We start from the raw sequence: 25,254 nt of genomic DNA, 5'->3' as shown, positions 1-25,254 counted from the left end.
CAATCCTTGTGTTGGAGTCTCACACTGTGAGCGCACTCTCACTTGTTGGGTGAAGTGTGGAACCTCACACAGTCTCACCTGTAGGCAGCCAGGCTCAGTCACTGTAGCTCACTCTTAGGAGTCGCACACTGTGAGCGCACTCTCACACGTTGAGTGAAGTTTGGAACCTCACACAGTCTCACCTGTAGGAAGCCACTCTCAGTCACTGTAGCTCTTTCCAATCCTTGTGTTGGAGTCTCACACTGTGAGCGCACTCTCACTCGTTGGGTGAAGTGTGGAACCTCACACAGTCTCACCTGTAGGAAGCCACTCTCAGTCACTGTAGCTCTTTCCAATCCTTGTGTTGGAGTCTCACACTGTGAGCGCACTCTCACACGTTGAGTGAAGTGTGGAACCTCACACAGTCTCACCTGTAGGAAGCCACTCTCAGTCACTGTAGCTCTCTCCAATCCTTGTGTAAGAGTCTCACACTGTGAGCACACTCTCACTTGTTGGGTGAAGTGTGGAACCTCACACAGTCTCACCTGAAAGGAGCCACTCTCAGTCACTCTAGCTCTCTCCAATCCATGTGTAGGAGTCTCACACAGAGAAGCGCACTCTCACTCGTTGGGTGAAGTGTGGAACCTCACACAGTCTCACCCGAAAGGAGCCACTCTCAGTCACTCTAGCTCTCTCCAATCCATGTGTAGGAGTCTCACACAGAGAAGCGCACTCTCACTCGTTGGGTGAAGTGTGGAACCTCACACAGTCTCACCTGTAGGCAGCCAGGCTCAGTCACTGTGGCTCACTCGGATTGTTCCATTAGAGTAACAGAGAAAGTTGTGCAGTTCCTAATAAAGAAAGGAGACAAGGTTGGCTAAATGTGAGGCAGTGCTCACTTCAAAGCCGGGGGAAAGAAAGGGAATTCCTTCTTGTTGGAACTAGAGTCCTCACACACCCAGCCCCCTGGGGGTCTTGCTTCAACATAGGGTCTGCTCCTCGCCAGGTCGGCGCTGCAATACCCGACGGGCACCCTGAGAGGGGCTCTTTGGCGGAGATCTTTTATTCCATGCAGTTTGGTGCAGTGGGTGTGAGGGAACTAAAGAGTGTAGCTGTGAGAGATGTGGGTCACCAGACCATGTGAGGATTAAAACAGGGAATAGAGGTCCAATCAAAACTATGTTAATGGATATGGGTCCTATCCTGATTAAAAATAGATGTGGTGCACCCCTGTTGTGATGCTACAGGGTACTGCGCTCTATAAAAAGGTCGACATGTTTCTTGCCATCGTGTCAATTAGACGGCAATTCTTCAGGACCTAAAAGCAATTTATCTACACTTGTTGTGGTAGTCTGGTATACTAACAATGATAGACCACGAGCAGCACCCTTAGTGTGGTACCTGTAAGTCTTTGATAGGCCAACCTGTAGGAACAAAAAAAAGAACACAATGTTTACATGACGCCATTAGTAGTCCACTGTGTAGTTCACCAACTGCTGTACAATTAATAACGTGGTGGTGAAACAATCATAGTGTTCAGAAAACATGCATCACGTGATCGTGATATGTTCATGTGGGAGACGAAGAAGATACAAACCAACGGGTATTCAAGTGCCCGTAATCGAAAAGCAGCTAAAATAAGAGAACTCACCCCAGTAGGGTCAATGGCTCATGGCATCGATTCCCGGCTAGTAGAGACACTGTAGAATGCAGTGTCTTAAGATACAGAAGGGGTGTAAAAGTTCCACTCGAAGTGGCTGGCACCTGATCGTGTTGTGTGACCAATGATTACCCAAAACAATCAGCTACAGGTTGCAGTCTAGCTGAATCACAAGTCATGAGCGGGGAACGCCATGGAACCCCGTCGGAATAACTGAGGATTGCCGCACACACCACAGGACAAGACACAGCCCTCTGCAACCCCAACATCACAGCGCACCGTGTTGGAACGTGATCGCCCAAACTGGAAGCACTGTGGGGTTGTGGTGGTTGCATCATTGCCACAATACTCTTATTCACTTTACGATGGTACCTGGTATGCCCGTTGTCTCGAAATTAAACAAGCAAATGCTCACCCATTCGGTGTACAAGAGTCTCACGCAGTGAAGTGCACTCTCACTCATTGGGTAACATGTGGAATATCTCACACAGTCTCACCCATATGGAGCCAGCCTCAGTCACTGTAGCTCACTCCGATCCATGCGTAGGAGTCTCACACTGTAAACCCCATTCTTACTCATGTTAGAATTGAAAATGTTATTGTCCCATTGCTAATGTTTCATTCTGTGTTAAGTTATGATTCATGGCACCATTTTATTAGTAGCCGCCATTTTGTTTTATGATCGAAGCTAAACTCCTGCCTCATATTGCTGGCCTCAGCAGAAAGCTGCCTCTGAGCCGAATGGCCAATGAATAGAATTTTGGATTTGATCCAAACCACTGCAAGCGATTGAATTACCTTTGCAGAAGCTTTTATTCCTTTGTTGTCGACCCAGAGCCATTTTGAGCCCACATCTTCTGACTGTACAGCGGAGTAGTCCTGCTGTTTCCTCAAGTGCTCTTCTCAGCTTTGTCCTGATGATGACCCCACCGTGAGGACCGAATTAACACTCCTTCCCAGGGGTCGAAACGTTGATGACACACACCTACATCACAAGCTCTGATGACTGATTTCTAAAAAAGTGGATGTTCATTAGAATTATGTGTACTCCCAGGAACAATTGATCAGTTTTAGGCCGGAAAGGTTTATATCATGTATAACTGATGTATATATGTCACAAACATCTCTTCCCTGTCCTTCACCCATACGTTATCACTTGTTTCCCAACCTTCCCTTTTTCTTTCTGTATCAAGAGCACTGTTAATACGTATCATACTATTATATGCTTGAGCACCTGCGTTGCCAATAATAATTAATGCTTTGACTCAAAATCGCATTAGATGCTTATGATCCAGAAAATAAATTGGATTTATTCATTACATGAAAAGAAAGACTGGTGAATGCTATATTACTTACTGTTCACTACAAGTGTTGCGACCGTGACCACTTACCTATTGTATTCCATGCATCTTTCCTCATATTTTTCCAAAGCCAATTTCAGCTGCACTGATGAATGTACTCGCTATTATGGCATACCTTTGCTGTTAGATAGGCTCGTTCCCACCTTCTAGAATGGCGGACATGGGCAGGGTAACCTTGGAGCAGAGTTACATGTCCCCGGTCCCAGGACGGTAGCTCATCCTTGTGTGCCTCTGTTGTTTGTTGGTGCCTGGACTGGAATTTTCCAGCCTGGGCGTGTTCTTAGCAATTTGGAAATGTATAGTATCTTATTTTTATGTTGGGGGGAGTCAGTCCCTCTGCATTGATCTCGTGAGACTGGTCAGACTGGGCTCTGCTGTAGCACAATACTAATAAATAACTTGGGTTTATATTCTCTAGTGTCTGACCAACTCTTCATTTCTTTGGAAGGCCGAGAGGTGGTCATGAGTGACCCGGGTGACTCAATTCAGGTCACTTACATCAATTGGTGCCCAAACAGGGACCCCATCGGACTGACCCATCCATGCCCGCGGATGGGCGGGAAAAACAGGGCCATGTCGGGTCAGATGGGAAGATCGGGGATCCCTGCACGATAGAGCAGGGTACTCGCAGCTGCCCCGCCTGTCTGATTGGGCGGTGCCTCACCCACCGGTCATCCCGGCTGGGGTCCTGAAAGGTGAAGCCTTTGGATTAGACTGTTTGGTCCAAAGAGTTGGCAGTGGAGAATAACTTTGTTCGACCTTTGTGCACCATGTGAGTTTGTGTTGGTTCTTTGTGAATATGGCACAATTTTGAATAATCTTTGGTATGGTCGGTGGACTAATTGACTTGAACTTGGTAGGTCTCCGGACCGATTTGAATACAGAGCGTCTGTGGATACTCTGCCAGGCAGCATAATGGATTTGGCTTACTTTTGAAGATGCCTGAGATTTGGCTGGCTTTTGGTTTTGTGGTACCGATTTTGACTTGTCTCTTTGGTGCAGGCTGAGGACTGAGTTTTGGTTTTCATCGTTTGATATGGTCTGTGGACCGACCTTTTTTAAAGATATTTGCGAGCTATTTATCTGGCACAAATAGTGAACTCATCCCCTATTAGGATGCCCTGTTTGGGGTGCCATTGTTGTTCCCCTGAGGCTTGTTTAGAGGAAAGGCAACCTGCGCCTCCGGAAGGCACCTCAAACTTTGATATGTATGTTAAGCATGACCTTGGCCCTATTATGTTTATTACACTATGGCACAAATATACTAGGGACAATGCCAAGTTGCAGTGGCCACTAACAGGTACCTTTGATGAACAGAAATTGAATTTCCTACAGGATAAATTATTTGCAAAACAAAGTATGCAGTTGTTGTTTTGCCATCTTCTGGTATGGCAAAAGGAAGCTAGGCAAAGGCTAATGAAAGCACAAAAAGAGGTCCGAAGAGGAAATATCCAGACGGTGACTCAGAAAGCAGTAGAATATGATAGAAAGCATGTGGAAAAGGGTATAGAGTGTGCTAACAGAATGTTTAGGTTGCAATGTGACAAATCCTATGTTGCCTGAGAGGAAGGCGGTACATTCATGGAGCAGCTGTTAGACGCTCAACCTCCACCTCCCCATGCCCTGCAGAGGATATACCCTGCTGTCCCAACTCCCCAGTCTTCTTCCCATTCTGCTCTTGACCTGGCTGCCTCAGCTACAGCACCGCCTGCTCTTTCTCTAGGCTCACATGCAGCGACTACGACGACTGCAGGTCTCCCTGCTACGGCTGTTGTTTCTGCTTGCACTCTTTCTCCATCCCTCTCACTCTCGACACAGCCATTAATAACTTTTGTGCCTGCTTCTTCATCTATTATGCCTTCCTCGAATATATCCGTCCCAGCATTGCTGAGTATTGGGACACCGGTATGTGTACTGGACCAGGGGACTGGGTGACTGCATGGGAGCGAATGGGGCGGGTCCTGATTCGATCTGATGTGGGAGATGTAGAGAAAAAGATTGTAGCTGATCAGGCTGCACAGTGGGCTCGGAATCTGAATTACAGTGTGGAGGATGTGTGGAGTGTGTTGAAGGAGTCTGAACCATTTGTACAGCAGCATGCCCTCAAGCATATGTCGGCTACATTAATAGGGTAATGGGAGCAGTGCTGCAATGGTGTTACTCCTCAGATAATTTATGACATCCAGGACTGTGTGTATGCTGCCAACATGGCCCCTAAATGTTTTTAGTAATGTTGAAACACTGATTGGTTAGTGAGGTAGGTTGCATCAGAAGAGCCCGATAACAGTGTCCCAGTTTCCGATGAAGGAAGTGCATTCTATTTTTCACCCTGAAATACCAGAGTTGCGTGATCAGCATGATGCCGTTGTCAGGCAGAGAGTAGAGGCTCGTTTTCAAGAACAATGGGTTTATACTCCTTGGAAAAGGAATGAGGTTTTGTCTCTTAAAACTCAGTTACCCGACCCTAGGAAAAATTCAACTACATATTATAAACAGTTGACGGAGGATACGTTGTCGAATGTGATGACGTTAGCAGACATTGAGATTTTTTTGGTTTATTGGTGCCCGTTGATATTTGGCGGCAAGCGCATACTCAGGACCATGTTGTGGAGTTGGGTGGCACTTGGGATGAGATCAGGGCATGGGATGAAGAGAGGAAGCCTGGTGGGAAACCTAAGGCTGAGATATTAGCTTTGCCTGGTCAAATTATTACCTACTTGCACTCTTTAATTCCACCTAAAAGAGTAGATTTGAACAAGTTAACAGCATATCATCAGAAGAAAGATGAAAGTGTATCTGATTTTTTTACTAGGTTTGAAGGTGTGTTTTTGGACTTCAGTGAACAGGACTTGTAGATGGAGGGAGGTGCCCAACAGTTCATTAACAGATTTGTTACGAACCTGCTGTCCGGGATCGCAACTCTGTTATAGGCTTCGGAGAGCACTTGTACTACTTCCTCCCCATCTGTGATATTAAGTAAGGCCCTGTATAATGAACATAGGGCCTGATTCACAGAACTAACTTAAGACAAAATCCTAAACTTACTACCATTTTGGTATTCACAAAAGACACTTACTCATTTTGGTATTCACAGAAGTTAGGAGTCCTAACTTTAGGACTCCTAAATGCCTTCTGTGAATACCGAAAGTCTTAAAGTTAGGATTTTTCTCAGTGTAGAAGTAGTAAAGTTAGGACTCCTAACTTTAGGATTCCTAAACTAAGAAAAATCCTAACTTTAAGACTTTCGGTATTCACAGAAGGCATTTAGGAGTCCTAAAGTTAGGACTCCTAACTTCTGTGAATATTGAAATGAGTAAGTGCCTTCTGTGAATACCAAAATGGTAGTAAGTTTAGGATTTTGTCTTAAGTTAGGTCTGTGAATCGGGCCCATAGAGAGGCGAAAAGAAGGAGAATGTGGAGAAGAAAAATAAGGAGTTGAAGACAAAGGTGTTGATGAAGCAGGTATCTTGAGGGACCGGGAAAGGGCGTGGTATTGGTCCGGCCCGACAGGTGCCCCGCACTAGCATAAATGCAGCGCATTTGGGGCCAAACCAGTGTGCATATTATAGGGAGGAGGGACACTGGCGCAGTGAATGCCTGACGTTGTTGCAAAAGGTTACGGCCTGAGAGGACGGTGTTCTCGAGGACGGGGTTGTGAAGCAGGTGGTCATGATGGAGGCCAGGAAAATGAGGACCAGCAGGGTTGCTCTGATCGAAACTAATTCAATGACCTTCGGGGGCGACAGTACTATCATGATGACTATGATTTGGATGAAGTGACTGGGTTGACCCATGGTTAGGACAGCCAGGGACAGGGCGAGGTACCAGTTCAGATACCAGTAGAACAGCGCGGAACTTATGGTACTACTGACTTACAGGGCTCAGCTAAGCAATTCTTGGTCGATATAGGAGTAATGAATCATTCTGTTTCTTATTCACTGGTCCTCGGGGCAGCCCTGTCCGGCCAAAATAATGTTTTGGTAGGCTTTTCAGGTATACCGGTTGTGAGCCCCATTTGCAAGCACCTTGCCTTGACTATTGATCCATTTACTGTAGACTCACCCTTTCTATTGACATCCAATTGTGGAGAAAATTTGATGGGTCTGGATTTGTTAAAGAGGTTGCATACGACAATTTTTTGCTCTCCGGATTGTGTCTCTATGACAATAGGACCCAATGTATTGAGTTCAAAGCAGTGTTTTTCCAAAGATGAATTTCTTCCCGCTGAGTTTAAAGATGTGCCAACTACTTTGTGAGCTACAGGCGATACTGATGTTGGTCTGTTATGGATACCCCCAGTTTCTATTAAGGTCGAAGACAACGCTGTTTGGCCTCGTATTCCTCAGTACAAAATACCACAAGCAGGAGAGTGAGCTCTACTGCAGATTATACAGGACTTGATCAAGACAGGGGTTGTTGAGGAGACGACTGCGAACATGTGCAATAGCCCTATACTGGGCTCTGGTTGTATCCTGAAACTAAGTTGCTTGTGTGCCGCCCCTGGTTTGCAACATATAAACAAAAAATACGTAGGAGCATCGAACACGAGCCCCATACTCTGACCATACTCTGAGATATCTTCTTAGAGGTATCCTGTTATCAAATTTAAACAAAGCACACGACCTACCTATTTTGGCAACCAGGAGGCTAAGAACATTGTGTTGTATTTCAGCTTGCAGATTGTAACGTCCACTCTACTATCCTCGTCACTGCTTTTAGAAATCTAAACATTTCGCACATTATCCCAAAGATATTTACAGAACATTTTGTCACCTAAAGTGAACACTATCGTCCTGACTATACAGGAGTTCATGATCAAAACATTCCATATGCATTTATTCAGAATCAAGACACTTTTTTAATTTTTTTTTAAAAAACGTATTACGTGGCTACTCCAGAAGAAGGTGCTGGTCGCCGAAACGCGCATCGAGAACTTATCTATGCCACTTTTTAAATTGTATTTGTTTTCTGTTCACTGTATTTTACAGTGTTGATTTAAATGTACTTTTTTTATTTGATTACAATAGGATTTTTCCCCTTTTTAAAATGTATTAATACATTTCTTGTCTTTGAATTTTCTGGTGTTGTAAATTCTTTTCCTTTCTTTGTGTCTCTTACTTCACAATTGTTAAGAATTTGTTGCCTAGGTTGTTATATTTCATATGTTGTTTTCCCTGACCTAGAAATTACTGTATCTAATTCTCAGGGGGTCCTTGATACTTATAAACTGTATAGCCCTTTTCTTCCCATTCTTAAGAGGGCACCTTCGGGTTCCCCTGACGATCATCCTGATGTCTATCGTTTTGTGAATGACCTGCGTGAGGTTAACAAAATAGTAGTCCCTCAGTTCCCAGTGGTCCCAGAGATCACTACCCTTCTCACAATGATTTCTTCCACTGCCAAATTATTTTCTGTGATTGATTTGAAAAATGCTTTCTTTAGCATTCCCATTCATCCTGATAGCAGGCACCTCTTTGGATTTGCCCTAGCCGGCAGAAGCTTTTGTTTCTGTTGCGCTCCTTAGGGCTATAATGAAAGCCCTAGCATATATAGTCAAGCTTTAAAAGGTCAATTGGATTCCCTCACACTTCCCTCAGGTAATGTGTTACTGCAGTACGTGGACGATCTCTTCATCGCTTCTGACATTGAAGACGGTTGCAAAGATGCAACAGTCAAATTATTGCTACATTTGGCACAGCACGGATATTAAGTGTCCCTTTCAAAGTTTCAATATTGTCGACAGAAGGTCACCTACCTAGGTCATATACTGTTGAAGGAGGGAAGGAGACTAACACCTGAAAGCATTAGTGCTATTGTTAAAATGCCCATCCCTAAGACTCAGCGGGATGTGCAAGCTTTTATAGGCATTATTTCGTATTGTCGGCACTGGATTCCTAACTTTTCTTTACTAACAAAACTGCTGCTGCAGCAGCTTACCACTAAAGATGTGCATGAACCCTTGCCCTGGATGCCTGAATGTCAACAAGCTTTTGAGCAATTAAAGGGTGTGATTTACTTTGCGCCTGTGCTTGGTATGCCTGACTACCAGAAGCTGTTCGTGTTGTACGTACACGAGACGGCTGGTTGCGCTCTTTCTGTCCTGACACAAGCTTTTGGAGGTAAGCAGAGGCCGTGTGCTTTCTCTGCTCTGTTTGCCAACGTCGTGAGAGCCCTCCTGAGCTGTCTAAGAGCGGTCGTGGCTGTGGCTGTCTCTATCCGACAATTGGCAGGGCTCGACCTTGATACCTATCTCACAGTCATGGTACCTCATGCTGTGGATACACTTTTGAACAGAACAAAGATGCAGCATCTTACTAGTGCGCGTCTGACTTGCTATGAGCTGACCCTATTCGTACCACACGTCACCATCAAAAGATGTGCCACTCTGAACCCATATTTATAAGATATAGCAACAAAAGAAGAAACTTCTCCATAGCCAGAAGGGCGGGGAGGTGTTCCTGGTGGGGATACGTCCTCCAGAAAGCCAAGAAACACAGACCAAATAGGTATGAGAGCGCGGCAGGACCCTTGATGTAAGTCTAACTACAGGGCTACCCCTTGTAGTGCTGCGACCTCTTATGATGATCGAATTCCTCCAAATTGGGATGGAGTAAAACACTTATTCTACAGGAGAAAATGTAAGGTATCTGTCCCTGTTTTTTCCCATATGAGTGCCTATCTGCCCCTTGCAAACATAAATAAAGGATGTTTCCGGTTTAGTTATAATTAGGGCTCCCGGTTGTATGGTATTTATTTTTTTGCCATTTCCGTCTGTATTTATCCATATTTATTTTTGGGGCATTTTTTCTGTATTTATCCGCATTTATTTTGCCACAAGCAAAAGACGACGCTACCGCAAGTATTTTTCCACATTTATTTCAGTCCCCAAAAACACATGTGCAACTGCTTGTACACGGACGCAAGAGCCGAGGGAACAACAAACCTCGCTGCCTTCCTCCTCACTAGCAGACTCTCCACTACCATCCTCCTCGCTGGCAGCCTCCTGACTAGATTTAAGTAGATTAAAACGCCAATCTGTCTTAAATCCTGTGCAATCCCGCTTGGCTTTCTTCTTTTCCCTCACAACAGACTCTTCTAGGAACTTTAAGAAAGACATTTCAAAGCCCATAGGTTTAAATGAACTCAAGTCAAATACTGGTAGTGGCTCATCAGCAGCTGGAACGTGGTCCCTGAGTCTGACTGAATCAAATCATTATTCGGAGTGAACCACGAAAGTCAATAAAAAGAGCACATATAATGCATACAATAATTAAATAATGCTTTTCCAGCTAAAAACTAAAATTGTTAAAATAGCGTTACAGCGACCATTGTAGAACATATGTGGTGTAGAGATAGCATAGTAATAAGACCCCTACAACATTCAATAAGTAAAAGTTAATGAATTATAAGAAGCTACAATTATAAAATATCTATGCAACAGCTAGTTCGGAGCAGGGTTAATGCAACGATCACAGAAGGATGACCTCTTCCCTCTTTCTGATAACGAATGCCCTTCTCATAAAATGTCGCACCCCATAGCATGTTTCTTTTGTAGAAATGTTCTGTAGAAAAACTAGGCCTTCCCTATGGGTTCTCAATTTGGATTTCCATAAAACGGGTATTAAAAAGGAGCGTCTAGGTACTGCATATAGTTTTGCCTCATGGTCGAGCTGGCACGTGACTAAATCGTGTGACCATACACATTGAAGGGGGAAGGTAACCTTGAAAAGTATCATGCAAAAATCCGAAACGGGTGAGGTAACAGCAATAGACAGGATTTATAAATCCAGACAAGATATGTTTCTAAGATGGCTGTGCTAGAAATCTATACATATCTTGTGACTGACACCATAGGCTGTGCCTTCTGAAGCCTTAGATCCGAACAATGGTTAAAGAAACTAAGTCAGACTTCCTTTTCACATTTAGGAGTGATCATGAGAGTATTGTCAAACTCATTTATGCCTATCAGTTTGAAGGTTTTTTTAAATATGCAACCCACGGGATCCGCGCAACCCCTTTCAGAGATAAAAAGTCAGTAATGAAAGATCTGACCAGAACAGCCTCTAGGCTTGCCCACGTCTTAACCCACGATAAGAGGGTACAAAATCTTTCGTTTCATTTTGTCCGAGCATATGGAAAAATATGAAGATTGCCTCAATGTTCCTATTACATTGTTGTGCTCTGGCAGTTGAAAGTAAGTTCCATGCAAGAGAAGAGCGGAAGAGGAGCCCTAAAAAGTTAAAATCATTCACTTTCTCAAAAGCTGATTTCCCTGTAAAAAAGGTTTTTGATTTCGTACTGCCAGGTCTGCAAGTTAGTTGATCCCAAGATTCAAATTGCAGAGCGGAGCTGCAGGGATGCTAAGAAGGGGTGAGAACACACAACAAAGCCCCGTTAGCAAATAAATGGTCTTTTTTAAAGACCTGTGAAGTACTCTTGTGCCGCTGTGTGTGTGGCCGCGAAGCTGCCTCTGCCGGGCTGCCACACAGGAGGGGGGTGGGGGGGGGTCTGAAGCTCTTTGATCCCATGGGCGTTGCGCGTCATTTATCTTTCCCCTGAGGCCACAGAAATACATGCCAAATTCAAAACAAGGGCTGGGGCAGCAACAAAAGGCACAACAAAATATAGGAGTCTAGAGGGAAAGACAGAACTAGGACGCCCTCCACTCTATAAGTCATTCAACAACACCAATCCTAGTTCTCGTGGCAATATTTACTTATTGATCTGTATACATCAGTGATTGAAACTTAATCACCCGGGGAATCCCTATAATCTTAGGATAATCCCAAATGTTTCCATCTATTGCCTCTTTAAAAAAACAACCTCTCTGATCTGAACATATATAACAGCACTAGACTGACGATGATTTTCACAAGACAAAAAATGTGTGAAAAGCGAGATGGCACCTCACGGCTGTAAGTAGAGTGTGAGTCGATAGGTAGTATTCACACTTTCCTTTTTTAATGTATATGTGTTTACTGTTTGCAACATAAACAGGAACACGAGTAAAGTTGATTGTCCTGGTTGCGCAGTAACTTATATGTTAAGTGTTTAATGTTGTAAGTTTTGTAACATATAAGTTGTGTTCACTGCACCAATCATTGTCCTTTTCATTTGGGGTTTGAGACACGTTTACGTTATAGCTTGATGGCACCAATGATGAGAACAGGGCCAACCTGGTGAGTACCAGCCAGGGGTCCCATTGGTGGTTCGCCCGTGAGGTGCCATCTCGCTTTTCACACATTTTTTGTCTTGTGAAAATCATCGTCAGTCTAGTGCTGTTATATATGTTCAGATCAGAGAGGTTGATTTTTTAAAGAGGCAATAGATGGAAACATTTGGGATTATCCTAAGATTGTAGGGATTCCCCGGGTGATTAAGTTTCAATCACTGATGTATACAGATCAATAAGTAAATATTGCCACGAGAACTAGGATTGGTGTTGTTGAATGGCAGCAACAAAAGGACCAAGCGCGTGGCAACTGTGGGCTGAAGCACGGCCACCTGGCAAAATGTACTAGTATTTTGCGGTTTTTACATATAAATACAGACAAAGGAAAAATAGTTTTCCGTCTGTATGTATATGTAGAAATCCGTTTAAACGGAAAACCTGGAGCCCTAGTTATAATTAGGGAGGACAATACTTTTTGCCCTGAAGAAAGTCCGGGACCCGATTGGGCCACTTTTTTTATGGACTGAAACACGTTGGCACTAGGGTCATTGGACAATTTTCCCCTAATGACCCACATTTACTTTTTAAAATGTTAATATCCCCTGCAGTTCCACTAATAAAGGCATACCTCGATCCGCAGGAGGAGTATTAATCTTTAAACCCCCTGGCCATATTCTTTCAAGTGCTCCCTGAAATACGGTCAAGCCCACCCTGACCTTAGGAGTCAGGGTGAACCCGATGATGAAACATGATACTACTAGAGCGTGTGAGGGTTATATAACAAAAAGGATTTGCTTCCTTCCTAACGACTAAGTGGTTGATACCCGGCAAGCTTCTTCTTTCTTTATGTGGGTTACTTACAGTGCCACTCTGTACCCAGCCACGTTACTACCCCTCCCTTCTGAAAGCGAGGAAATAGACGTGCACAATTGTGTTTTTCAGACTGAAGAGGAGACGAAGGTATGGGTAGACCTGACTGATGTTCCCCTATGTGAACCCCAAGGGGAGCTATATGTCGATGGCTCTTGTTTCAAATTACCAGAAGGATCAAAATCTGGGCCTTAAGTAGCTGCCATAACTACCCTACACACAGTAGTCGAGATATCACAATCACTTGGCCCAAGCTGCTGAGTTAGTTGACCTTCTTCGAGCCTGTGAGTTGAGTGAGGGACTGACTGTCAATATTTATACTGACAGTCAGTATGCCTTTGGAGTTGCCCACAATTTTGGGCGGCTCAGGGCGGAGAGAGGATTCCTGCCTTCACACGGTTTAAAGATCCAGAATGGCCCATTGATACACAGGCTTTTGTCGGCTCCGACACTTCCCAAGAAGTTAGCAATAGTGAAGTGCAGCGCCCACAAGACAATTACTGATGATGTGGGAAGTGGAAATGCATTTGCAGATCTAACACCTAAGGAGACAGCTCGAACAAAAATGAAAAGAATGTTTGTGGCAGGTCCTGCTTGATGGGTACCCAAAGTAACTATGTTTGAGGATACACTGGATAGTGTCAAAGAAATACAGAGTGAGGCAACGATTGAGGAGCTAGCAGTAGTGCAGGAAAGAACAGCAAATGTTCGGGGCATCCCCGACCGAAGCACTTTTCCGACACTGCGTATCCTTTGTTAGTGGATTATCTTCATGTATTGACAAAAAAATGTGTGTTCTATTTATCAACAGATACAAGAGACATTGCAAACGGAAACAGAAGGGCCTGGGCACACCATCTGACCTAGAGACTTCGTCCTCGTGTGGCACTTCCAGAGACGGGGGAGCCTGGAGCCCCGTTGGAAGGGCCCTCTGCAGGTACCTCTTGCCACCAGGAGTGCTTTGAAAGTGGCCAGTCGGAAGAACTGGATACTTACAAATCACTGCCACAAGGTACCATTGCCTCTCCCCATGACAAGTGGGTGATCAATGGCATAGGTGACCCCGAGACAGAGAAGGTGCCGTGCTTCATACCTTTTTTGGATGCCCGACTGACGTGGGTGCAGACAGATGAGGAGAACGATGTAGTATTGAATTAAGTGGTCCCCCAAGAAGTAAGGGCCACCCAGGATACTCCTCCACCTGACCCACAAGTGCTTGAGTCCCAGTTTCTTGGCCCCTCTGAATTTGAGCCCTTGTTTACTGACCACTCCATGCCTGGAGTAGCTAGGTACAATTTGCGCCCCCGACGGAGGGACAGTGCACCAAAGGAAAAGTCAGATTAGTAGGGATGGACTGCATGGATGAAAAATAGCATGTATGTACCCTGTCTGTGGTACCAGGAATAGCTTAGGGAAAGGGAGGTTAGTGCATTGTCCAAGATACTGAACAGGATAAGCTGAGGGTTTCTTCCCGAAAAGGGTGGGGAGGCTTTATCCTGGACGATGTGGGATTTCTTCAACGGGCCGCGATCACACTGCCCCACCATAAATGAACAATGGGAGTCTGCCAGCGAGGATCAGAAGGACACTGGGAACTCTTTTCCCATCGTATTATTTCCTTGTCATTGACACTGTTGCATTGCGTTTTCCTCTTTTGATCAGTATGTATCCCTTTGGCCGCTCAATTGTTGAGGAGAAACAGCCTTTTGCAGCACCACTTTTGGAGGATAAATGTGGTTGGTTGACTCGATTGGTTGAGAAAGAGTAAAATATTTTTTATGCTAATTGTCCTGATTTCTCTCATATCAATGCTTTGGGATAATGTGGTTTCTTGAAAAAAAATATCCTGTGCATTCCTTGATTCGTATAACATCTTCTCCCCTTGAACATATGTTTGTAATTTAGGCACCTCACAAAGGGGAATACCAAAAGTCATAAAAGGAAAATGCTTTTATACAAATGTTGCACCAGGCACATAATGCGTCTAACATGACAACCTGTTGGGTGTGAAGACTACTACCCTCTGTGACCCATTAAAGTGAGAACTTATTGTCCATGCCGTTGTCCTATAATAATAGCTGTGAGGAGTCGTTTGCTTTGCTTAGTATAGTACATCCACCTCCCTCATTTGATAAATTAGACAGAAAGAGTATTAGTTTCCGCACTATGATGCAAAACGTACGCTCCCAGCATAGAACACCTCCTGTTGCTCCTACAGGTCAAACGCCATTCTGTAGATTGTTCCTAAGCTCTTGCATGCATGCCTACAACGGGGTAAAAAAAGGAACATGGTCTTGACGGAAATAGATGCTTTCCTATGGTTCAACACATCAGAATATTTCCAGTCCTTTCAGGCTCGTAATGCCACTGAGGATAAGCCAATGCCACTGTCAGCAGTTAATACCACAGCTACTTTCTGTGTCCAGGGATGTAGGAAGATAGAGGTAGGAGAGAGCAGGTGCAACACTACATATAAACTGATAGCGACAGATAGTCCACCCCTGGTACTACCCCCTTGTGTCTACTTCTTATATGGATCCCAGGGTTATGTTTGGCTCCCTGAGGGATGGTCGGGTAGGTGTTATCTTTCTTACCTCTTACCCCCTGTATATATAGCTCTGCCCAATTACCATAAAGACCATTGATTGCAACGTAGGAACACACACCTGTCCTGAGTTAGGAGGGTTATTAGCACAGAAGATGTAGATCAGACAGATACCACTCTGCAGCAGTTCACCGATGTCTTGAAAGGTATTATACCCTATTGGGGCACTATGTCTAATAGTCAAAATATTCGTAGACTCACCAGGGTGGTGGAAGGAGTGATAAATACAACTGTTGGTATCTTGACTAATATTACAGCTGAGCTCTAGGCTACGAGACTCATTGCCCTTCAAAACAGGATGGTGCTAGACGTCATCCTTGCTGATAGGGGTGGGACCTGCCACGTTATAGGAAGTAGTTGCTGTGTATACATACCAGACCACACTCCGAATGTACATGCCGCCACACAGAAGCTTCATATGCTTGCTTCTGACATACACCAGGAGAATGGCACGTGGTCTTACATGGAATGTTATTGTGGCCTATTCGCATCTTGGGGTTTGAAGATCATCATTTTCCTGGTCGCTATAGCTTGTATTATTTTGACATGTTGTCTGTGCATGCACTGCCTTCCTGCTTGTTGTGCCTGTTGTGTACACATGTTGACACATCGCCCCAAACATTCGGGACATGATTCTAAGAACAAGGCCATGATGATGCAAGACAGCCAGGATATGATGTGCATTGACTAGGGCATTGTTTAATATTAATGAGGTATGCCTAGCCTTGTAATGTGTTCAATACATATCACACAGAGCGTTAGCTTTCGTTGGTAGCTAAATGAGTTAGCAAATGTTGCCTATGCATGAGCATTTTTTTCCCTTTCCTTTAGAATCGTAAGGCCCTTACCTGATGGCAATAATACAATTTAGCAATGAATGCTAAAAGGAGGATCTGTTAGAATTGAAAATGTTGTTATCCCATTGCTTGTGTTTCATACTGTGTTAAGTTAGCATTCATGGTGCCATTTTATTAGTAGCCGCCATTTTGTTCTATGATTGAAGCTAAGCTCCTGCCTCATACTGCTGGCCTCAGTATAAAACTGCCTCCATGCATATTTCCTCGTATTTTTCCAAGGCCGAGTAAAGCTGCACTAATGAACATCTACTCTAATATGGCATACCTTCACTGTTAGATAGGATTGTTCCCGCCTTCTAGAATGGCGGGCATGGGCAAAGTAACCTTGGAGCAGAGATAACATGTATCCGGTCCCAGGACCGTAGCTCATCCTTGTGTGCCTCCTTTGTTTGCTAGTGCCTGGACTGGAATTGTCCAGCCTAGGCATGTTCCTAGCGATTTGAAAATGTATAATATCTTATGTTAGGTTGGGGGAGTCAGTCCCTTGGCAGCCATCTCGTGAGGCTGGTCAAATTGGGCTCTGCTGCAGCGCAATACTAATAAACAACTTTTAATTAGGGTTTATATTCTCTACTGTCTGATCGACACTTCATTTGTTTGGAAGGCCGAGAGGTGGTCACGAGTGACTCGGATGACCCTATTCAGGTCACTTCCGTCACTCATTAGGTAAGGTGTGGAATATCTCATAGATTTTCAATCATTAAGGGTGAGTCTCACGCACAATCTCACTCCTCATCTCTCTCCAAGGCTATGTTCACTTTGAAGGCGTCTTTTATCTGATTCTGTTAAAACAATATCGTTCGGTAAAAGCTCCGGTAGATCACACTTCTGAGTTACCCTGGAGTGTGAGATGTGAGTCGAGAAGGAACTGGATATGTTTAGATGCTTGTAGTTTTGACAATGATTGTCTTTCTTTAGTCATCAGTTCATGTCTGCACCAGGTTTCAACCACTCAAACCCCCACCTTCACCACTGACCTGTAACTATGCATGCGTGATATTAGTAGGAGCAGTGCTTAATTTGTAAAAAAACATAAGTGTCATGAGGCCACTGCAGCCTGCACCACCCATTGCCCCTGGCAGCACTACCATTGATAGTAACAACACAACTAATAACCATTACACCCTACAAGTGTGACATTCGGACTATTTGAGGCGTTCAAAGCTATGAGAATGGCTTGGACATCAGATAATAGTTATTTTTCATTTATATTGAGTTAATAATTAATTGTTGCTGTGGTCATCTCTAAATTAGCCAGACACCGCAACCTTGTGGCAGACTGCCACAAGTGCTGGTGTTGACAATAAAGTGCCAGTGTTAACAATTAACTGCTGGTGCCGAGCACTGGAAACCCCCCGCTCAATTTAAGCACTGAGTAGGAGGCATTGACACAGCTCTCAGTGGCCCATTTTATCATTGCTAAGGGGAAGGATTACAGTGATAGGATGGCCTTCTGGGAAGCCTCCCTACTCCCAGTCATTGACGTACCATGCAAGGCCTTTCCAACCTCTAGGGCAGCCCGAACCTGATAATAGCAACTCCTCTGCCGGGCCATATTAACACAAGGGCACTCTCGATAGTCACTGGTGGGCTCCACAAGCATAGGGGCCGCATGGAGACCAGAATTTATCACCAGTTTTCCGTTAAAGATATGTAGGCAGGGCCCAGTGCACTGCTTTGCTAGGAGGCCTATAATGCTGTTAAGATTGCCCTGCTCCTGTGAGCAGTCCCTGCAGTGATGCCTTTCAGTGAATGGGCTTGAAGGTTGAATGAAGTCCCCACTTTTAGTGTCTCTTCCTCAGGAAGTTGCAAACAAGGTAGAGCGACCTTATGTTTAGACCCCAAAACACTGACATAGAACTAACCCTGGGCACCTGCTCACCGCAGTCCATGTTATTTTGCTCGCCATGCCACCTTATTTTGGACCCAGCCATATGCAAATCAGTCTCGACCCTGATTCATTAGGAATAGTCCAGTCCGAACTGCCAAGCAAGGTCAGCTCAGAACACAAGCAACACTAGAATGCTTTCGCCCTTGTAATGGGCTCCTCAGCAGGGTATAGTTTGGTTCCAGTAACACAGTGTGCACGGGACCCATGTCTGGACATTCCCATCGCACTTAGGGCAACCTATTAAAGTATACAAAAAGCGATGGATGGAAGCTTGAAATAATCTCAGCCACTGTAATTACTCAGGGCTGCTTCTCAATCCATCATTATTCCGCCCATCATTCCACCTCAGGTTGGACCCACCTCTATGCAAATCAGTTTTTACCCTACTCCAGTGGGAACAGTCCAGCCATAACTGCTCGCTGGGCTCACTGTGTACCTGGAACAAGCTATGCATGGCTGAGGGGGCTGTGCAGTTTGTCCCCTGAAGAGGTGTGTGCACCACGGTAGGACAGCCTCTTATATGACAGACAGTGCAGTGTGTGTCCTCAGGAGGCGTGTGAACCGTGATAGGACAGCCCTCTAAGGCGAGGAGCAGTGCAGTGTTTGTCCTCAGGAGGTTTGTGCACCATGGTAGGACAACCCTCTTAGGTGAGGGGGGTCGTATAGTGTGTGTTTACAGGAGCACTGTTAGCCAGTGAATCATTTGCAAAACAATAAGTGCTGGGGCTCTCGTCAGGAGGCAGCTTGCACCAGTCCATTTCTCCTGTTAGCACCGCCTAAATCAAAACCCACTACTAACCATCAATAGGGAGAGGATGTGGTGTAAGGCCAGAGCTGCCAACTATGGAGCTGGGGAACCAGGTTTGAGTTTTGGTGTCAGCCCAACATTCTGGGCAAATCACTTAATCTCCTGTGCCTAAAAAAAATTAGTGTGTTTTTAACTGGTACTCACGAAAAGCACCCCAATTGGATCGAATTTGAGCTATAAGCACCAGAGTTGAGCACCGGAAAACACCGGCTCTAATTAAGTACTAAGGACAGGCCTATTTGGGGAGGGGCAGTGCAGTGTGTGTCCGCAGGACACTACAGAAATAGTAAAGAAGTGCAGGAGTTTGTACATTCGTGGTACACAACCCACTTCTGTGGGACCCCCTTACCCACCTCCCTTGAAATTCTAGACATTGAAAGCCATCTGCATTCAGAGAGGGTTTCCAGAGCACTGTGTTGACCCAGGCTGGCCCTGGGCAGCTCCCATCTTTGTTGTGTTAACACTTCCTAGTAGAAGTCGAAGGGATGGTGGTCTTAGGTACGAACTGTCCACACATGTGAAACAGGTTTTTCTGCAGAAATTGCAGATTTGTTTGTTCCTTATAATTTTGGACATTTTGAAACTTTCCTACAGATCATGGACAGTTGTAAAATTTCCCTGAGATTTTCTATTTCTCCTTTTCGGAACAGAGTGTGCAAACCACCAGAAGGGAAAAGTGCAAAACATGGATGGAGCAGGGTTTTCCCGAAATAAAACCTGCTCGGATTAAACCTCTCATTGTGCAGCATAATCATTAAAAAGCTAACTGTGAGATAAACTGCCTTTGCGTGAACAAGAATGTGTTAGAGAAATTTGGGGGAGGCCGCAAAGCTTGCACATGACTAATCCATAAACTAATGACTAAAGGGCTTCATAATCATATTAATGCTTTTGGATTGTGAGCAAAACCGTAATATTGCTAAGCAAAAACACTTTTACAAATAAACTTGTCCAAAGTTATGATTTTCGCATTGTATTTGTCTTTCCTAGAAGATGGCTTTTTCTGTGCTGGAGAGAAAGGCCTCCGAAAAAGCTAGTTTGGAGAATTAACCATGGTGCGAGGAAAGGAGAGGGCTTAAGCCCGTGTGTTACTGGTGATGGCCCAGCTTACCTGGAGGAACATAATGAGCCTCAGAAAGCGAGTTCCCCTGGAAGCGGACACGTGGACAGAAAAGTTACATTAAACATGAACGAATTGTGAATATGCTGGGGATGAGAATGATACCGAGGCTTGAGAATGACGTATTGAGTTTTGACAATAGTGTATTTGAAAATTAGAACTTCCCTGGAGTGGCATGACTGAGACACCCCTTGTTTTAGCCAATTAGAATCTCTAGTCAGGTGGGAGGGTAAGAGTAGGGGTTGGACTTGTGTGAATTTGGCGTATAATTATACCTAGGGAAGTAGGAGGAGTTGGGGGCGTTTTCATAACTTACCGAGAGGAGAGAGCTGTGACGCCGTTTCCTATTCTTATGGGTTGGCTGATGATCTGCTGTTCTTGACTTTTAATCTCTGCCTTTCAAACACTTCTTTGAAGTGCCCCGCTTACTATCATGGCCAGAGGGTAGTATTTCCTTAATCTTGAATGAATAGGTAACTATTACCAAACTGAATTGCATAATTGTTTGCAGGAGATTTCTCTTCTATTGTCTCTCTACCTATCCACCCACTCTCATTGCACTGTTCATGGATGTATTTGATGTATTTCCACAATGCTTCTTTGTGTGAATAACTCTGAGTTTGGACTGTATCGTACTAATTGAGCATTACATTATTCTAGATAGAAATTATTACTAATGAATTGATGTCTGTTGTTATTATCGTATAATAAGAGTATATGAATATTATTTACCAATTCCTGCCGTCTTACAAAGATCCATTGTTGAGGTAAGACCAAAGATGATGAATAAATTGGTAAGTTTGGTCTAAACTTACGCATTGTGGAGGAAACTGACAGGTAATACATTGGGTTCAGGTTATGATTATTCTGACTGTGTTCCTGAAATGCTGGATCAGTTTATGGTAGCAGACATGATGGTTTAAAGGGTTAAAATGGTAAGATAATAAGTTTGAATTAATGATTTTGGTGATTACATGTTATACCATAAGTTGTATGTAGTGGTCCGTCGTTGACCTTAAACTCAGGCACTGAATGCCCTAAGATCCCGGGATATTATTAGCCTAATGGGCAAAGAATTTAGTGTGGCATACACTACAGAAGTGTTTTGTCCGTTGTTGTGATATTAAGCAATGAAGGAGGTTGTTAATATTGCATAGGGAACTTTGAAGTTAGTGGAGATTTATTTAGGTACCTTTAGAAAGCATAGCTGAAGAAGTCCTGAGAACCTATTCACTTGATTGAAAGTAGAGTAACGCTGGTGAATATTCTACTAGTAGCAAAATAATTCTTTGTGTGTTTTGTATCTATCTTTTCTGCAGACAAAGCAGGATTCTTTTATGTTGTTTCTAATAATTGTTTCTTTTAAAAAAGAGTTTGAAAAACATTGCCGTAAAATTTGTAAAGGGAGGGTCAGTTGTAGGAGTTATACTGACGTCACTGTGTGCTGCGCTGGCATTGGTCAGCAAGTGTGAAGCGTCATCGAGAACCGCATTTGCATTGGCATTGGTCAGCTAGAGTGAAAAGTCACAGTGAGTGCTGCGCTGCTATTGGTTAGTTGGTGTGAAACGCGCTGGTATTGGTTGAGTTGTACGAACAATGTCAGAAGAATTACGAAAGGGTTTTGCTTTTATTTATTTGAAATTAGCGTAGTGAATTAAAAGAAATGAAATTGTTGAAAAAGATGAGAACATTATTTAGAAAAGATGAACCAATTGAAATCAGACAAGCAGTTCTGGTGCCGAAAGATGGCACGCCAGCTGCTTTTATGACCTTGGAACGTGGTTATCATACGTGCACAGGGTTAGAGAACTGGGTGAAATATACAGAAGAAGATGGTGATTTAATTTTCCCTGGGAATGGTACTTTTATTAGAGAATTTGAGGTATCAAATTAATTGGTTTAGACCCAATTCTAGGCCAATGCAGTATGAAGCTCTTGAGGCATGGGAACATGAAGCATATCAGAGGGAGAGAAACAGGATAGAGAATAGATATAGAAATACGGTGAATAGATACTCAGACGCAAAATGGGACACCCAAATATAGAGATGGATGCGAGATGTGAGAGATAGTGAAGGTTTATATCCGGTAATGGTAGCAAAAGACCAGACAGCAGAAAAATGTAAAGAGAAAAAGAAGAATGTAGAAAATACAGAAAGAAGTCCAAACAAAATTGATGATGAATGATTAGATGAGCTATTATTAAATAGACCACCACCATATCAGGAAGAACAAGGGAGAGTTACTCCAGGCGCTCCATTGATTGAAGTTGAGGTTTCGCAATCCTCTAACATAAGAAATGTTAATAACTCAAGACAAGTAAAAGATGATATGGCCCAAAAGATTACTCAGGTAAATTTGAATGCAGAAGTAACAATTGGTCCAATAGTTCCTTTGTATAGTGAGGGTTATAGTGGTATAGTGATATCCCAAGTGCATGCTTTGACAGTACCAGAAAATTATAACAGAGTTTGTAGAGGTGCTGGAGCAAGTGTAGTGGAAACATTGATTGATAGTTCAGAGAGACCTGCAGAAACTCCAAAATGTGCTATGCAGATAGAACTAAGGAGATTATTTCAAAATCTTGGAGAAGCAACACCAACATCGGGGGATCGATAGGTCCGTCTCCAGAAGAGTTGGATGAATGGATTAGAGGAATGGTGTCAAATAAAGTAAATGTTAATATGGATGTAGGTAGATAAAAAGCAGATTTGGAAGAAATGATTCTAGGAACAAGTCCAGAGAGATTGAGTCAATATCAGGAAGAAGAGTTGTTGTTTTTGTTTAATAATATCACAATGAGAGGTAAGGCTCCATGTAAACATCACACGTGCACACAGCTCCATGTTTACATCACACACCGCACAGCTCCACATATATATATATATGTGTCCGTGTGGCAGTAAAACTATTCTCGCTAATGTGGCCTCATTCCATGTCTCTTCCCTCTACTAGCTATACTAGTTATGTTATGTTATGTTACAGCTGCTTATATAGCGCAACGGCTGCCCCAGCGAAGGGGCGTCCCGGCGCTGGACCAGACAGGAGAGAGCGCAACATACCACAAGCTTTAGGGTCAGCTTAGCAGAACAAGTGGGTCTTAATTGCCTTTCTAAAGGATAAAAGGTCATTTATGCTTCGAATCCACAGTGGTAGTGCGTTCCATAGTTTAGCAGCCATATATTGGAAGGAACGTCCGCCCGTGCGGGCGAGTCTGACACGAGGAATCGTGGCCAAGTTTTGTCCTTCTGATCTGAGGGATCTATTGGGAGTGTAATGCGTTATAAGATGACATAACATGGGGGGTGAAGATTTTTTTAGGATTTTAAAGGTCAAGCACAGGGCCTTGAAATTGATTCTTTTTTCCACCGGTAGCCAGTGCAATTTTACCAGAGTGTTGGTTACGGACTCAAACCGGGGAAGCCCTGTTAGGGCCCGTGCTGCCGCGTTTTGGACACGCTGCAGACGTTTTTTTCCGGTTGATTAGCTCCCAGGAGTAAGGAATTGGCATAATCTATGCGAGAAAGGATTGTGGCTTGGATAATCAACTGACGTGTAGAGGGGTCGAAAAATTTTAGTATAGGTCGCAGGTTACGCAAGATACCAAAACTAGTGGCAGCAATTTTTTTGGTATGGCCGACAAAGCTCAGGGCAGAGTCGAACCACACCCCCAAGTTTTTTACCTCTGCTAGTGCTAGTTCTTTAGCTCTACTAGTGCGGTTCGGTTTGGATTGTTTTATCCCTAGTGCGACTCGGCGAGCCTGCATATGTCATACTGGCTTGTAGTATATTGGAGAATGGGGGAAGAGAGATGGAATGAGGCCACAATAGCGAGAATAGTTTTACTGCCACACTGACACACAGGTCATGGCTTACCTTGTAAATCGTTTCCGATGTTACAGAATGCGCACGCATCAGACATCTTTCTAGTCACAGCAGCCGGGGATTTTTTTATGTCCACTTTTGGAATATGCCACATGTGATTTCGAAGTATAATAGGGGAGCAAAATTAAAAATCGACTAAATGTATTTACTAACATTATGTACAGATGCATGTTTGAAAACGCACTATTTATTTACTTTATAAGTGTATTAACAAATAAAATGTCATGACGATGACTTGCATTTTTTCAGTCACAAACTTTACTATGTCCATCACCTCCCCACCCGTTGCCATGACAACTCACGCAATTTTCCTGTGTGTCACAAGTGTGTAACCTATGACTATAAAATGCTTCTTCAATTCGGTGAATTCAGATGTAGTGAACAAGGCGGATCTGTCCGTCGAAACACGTCTGGTCGCATGGAATAAATATCCTCCTTGAAATACATCCCACAGAGTCTGTGCCTGATTTGGTATGGTGTAAAACAGGATTGGCTGAATATATATATATATATATATATATATATATATATATATATATATATATATATATATATATATATATATATATATTACCTACTGGCGGTCGCCAGTAGGTATATATAGTTAGGATTTTTTCTCTATGGGATTTTTGAAAATTCTATGTCTAATAACTTTGGCGTTTGTGGACGGAATTGGCTGAAATTTTCAGGAAAATGGAACATTTTGTTTCTGAGCAGCCCCTGACAATTTGGGGGGGTTTCATCACGGGGGGGCCGAGAAAAAAGGGGGGTCCCAAAACGCGTTTTTCCCATGTTAATTTCCATAGAGCGGTTGGCCTCACTTTTAGCTCGAACGGCTGAATGGATTTGCACGAAACTTGGCAAAATTGTAGGGACTGTTAGCCCGATGTGCCTTTGCTAGGTCTCAATATATGTGCTCCAGTGGATTTTGAGTAATTTAGGTTCAAAAAAAGATATATATCTGGGCGGAGCCTAACCACACATCTGATCTGATTGGCTGTCAGCACTTCATCCAAGAAGTGTTGGCAGCCATCTTGGGACCAATAT

This window comes from Lissotriton vulgaris, chromosome 10 (genome assembly GCF_964263255.1).
Source record: "Lissotriton vulgaris chromosome 10, aLisVul1.2, whole genome shotgun sequence".
NCBI classification, from domain to species: Eukaryota; Metazoa; Chordata; class Amphibia; order Caudata; family Salamandridae; genus Lissotriton; species Lissotriton vulgaris.
The sequence above is the reverse complement of the archived record's forward strand: the minus strand, read 5'-3'. Positions refer to the sequence as shown.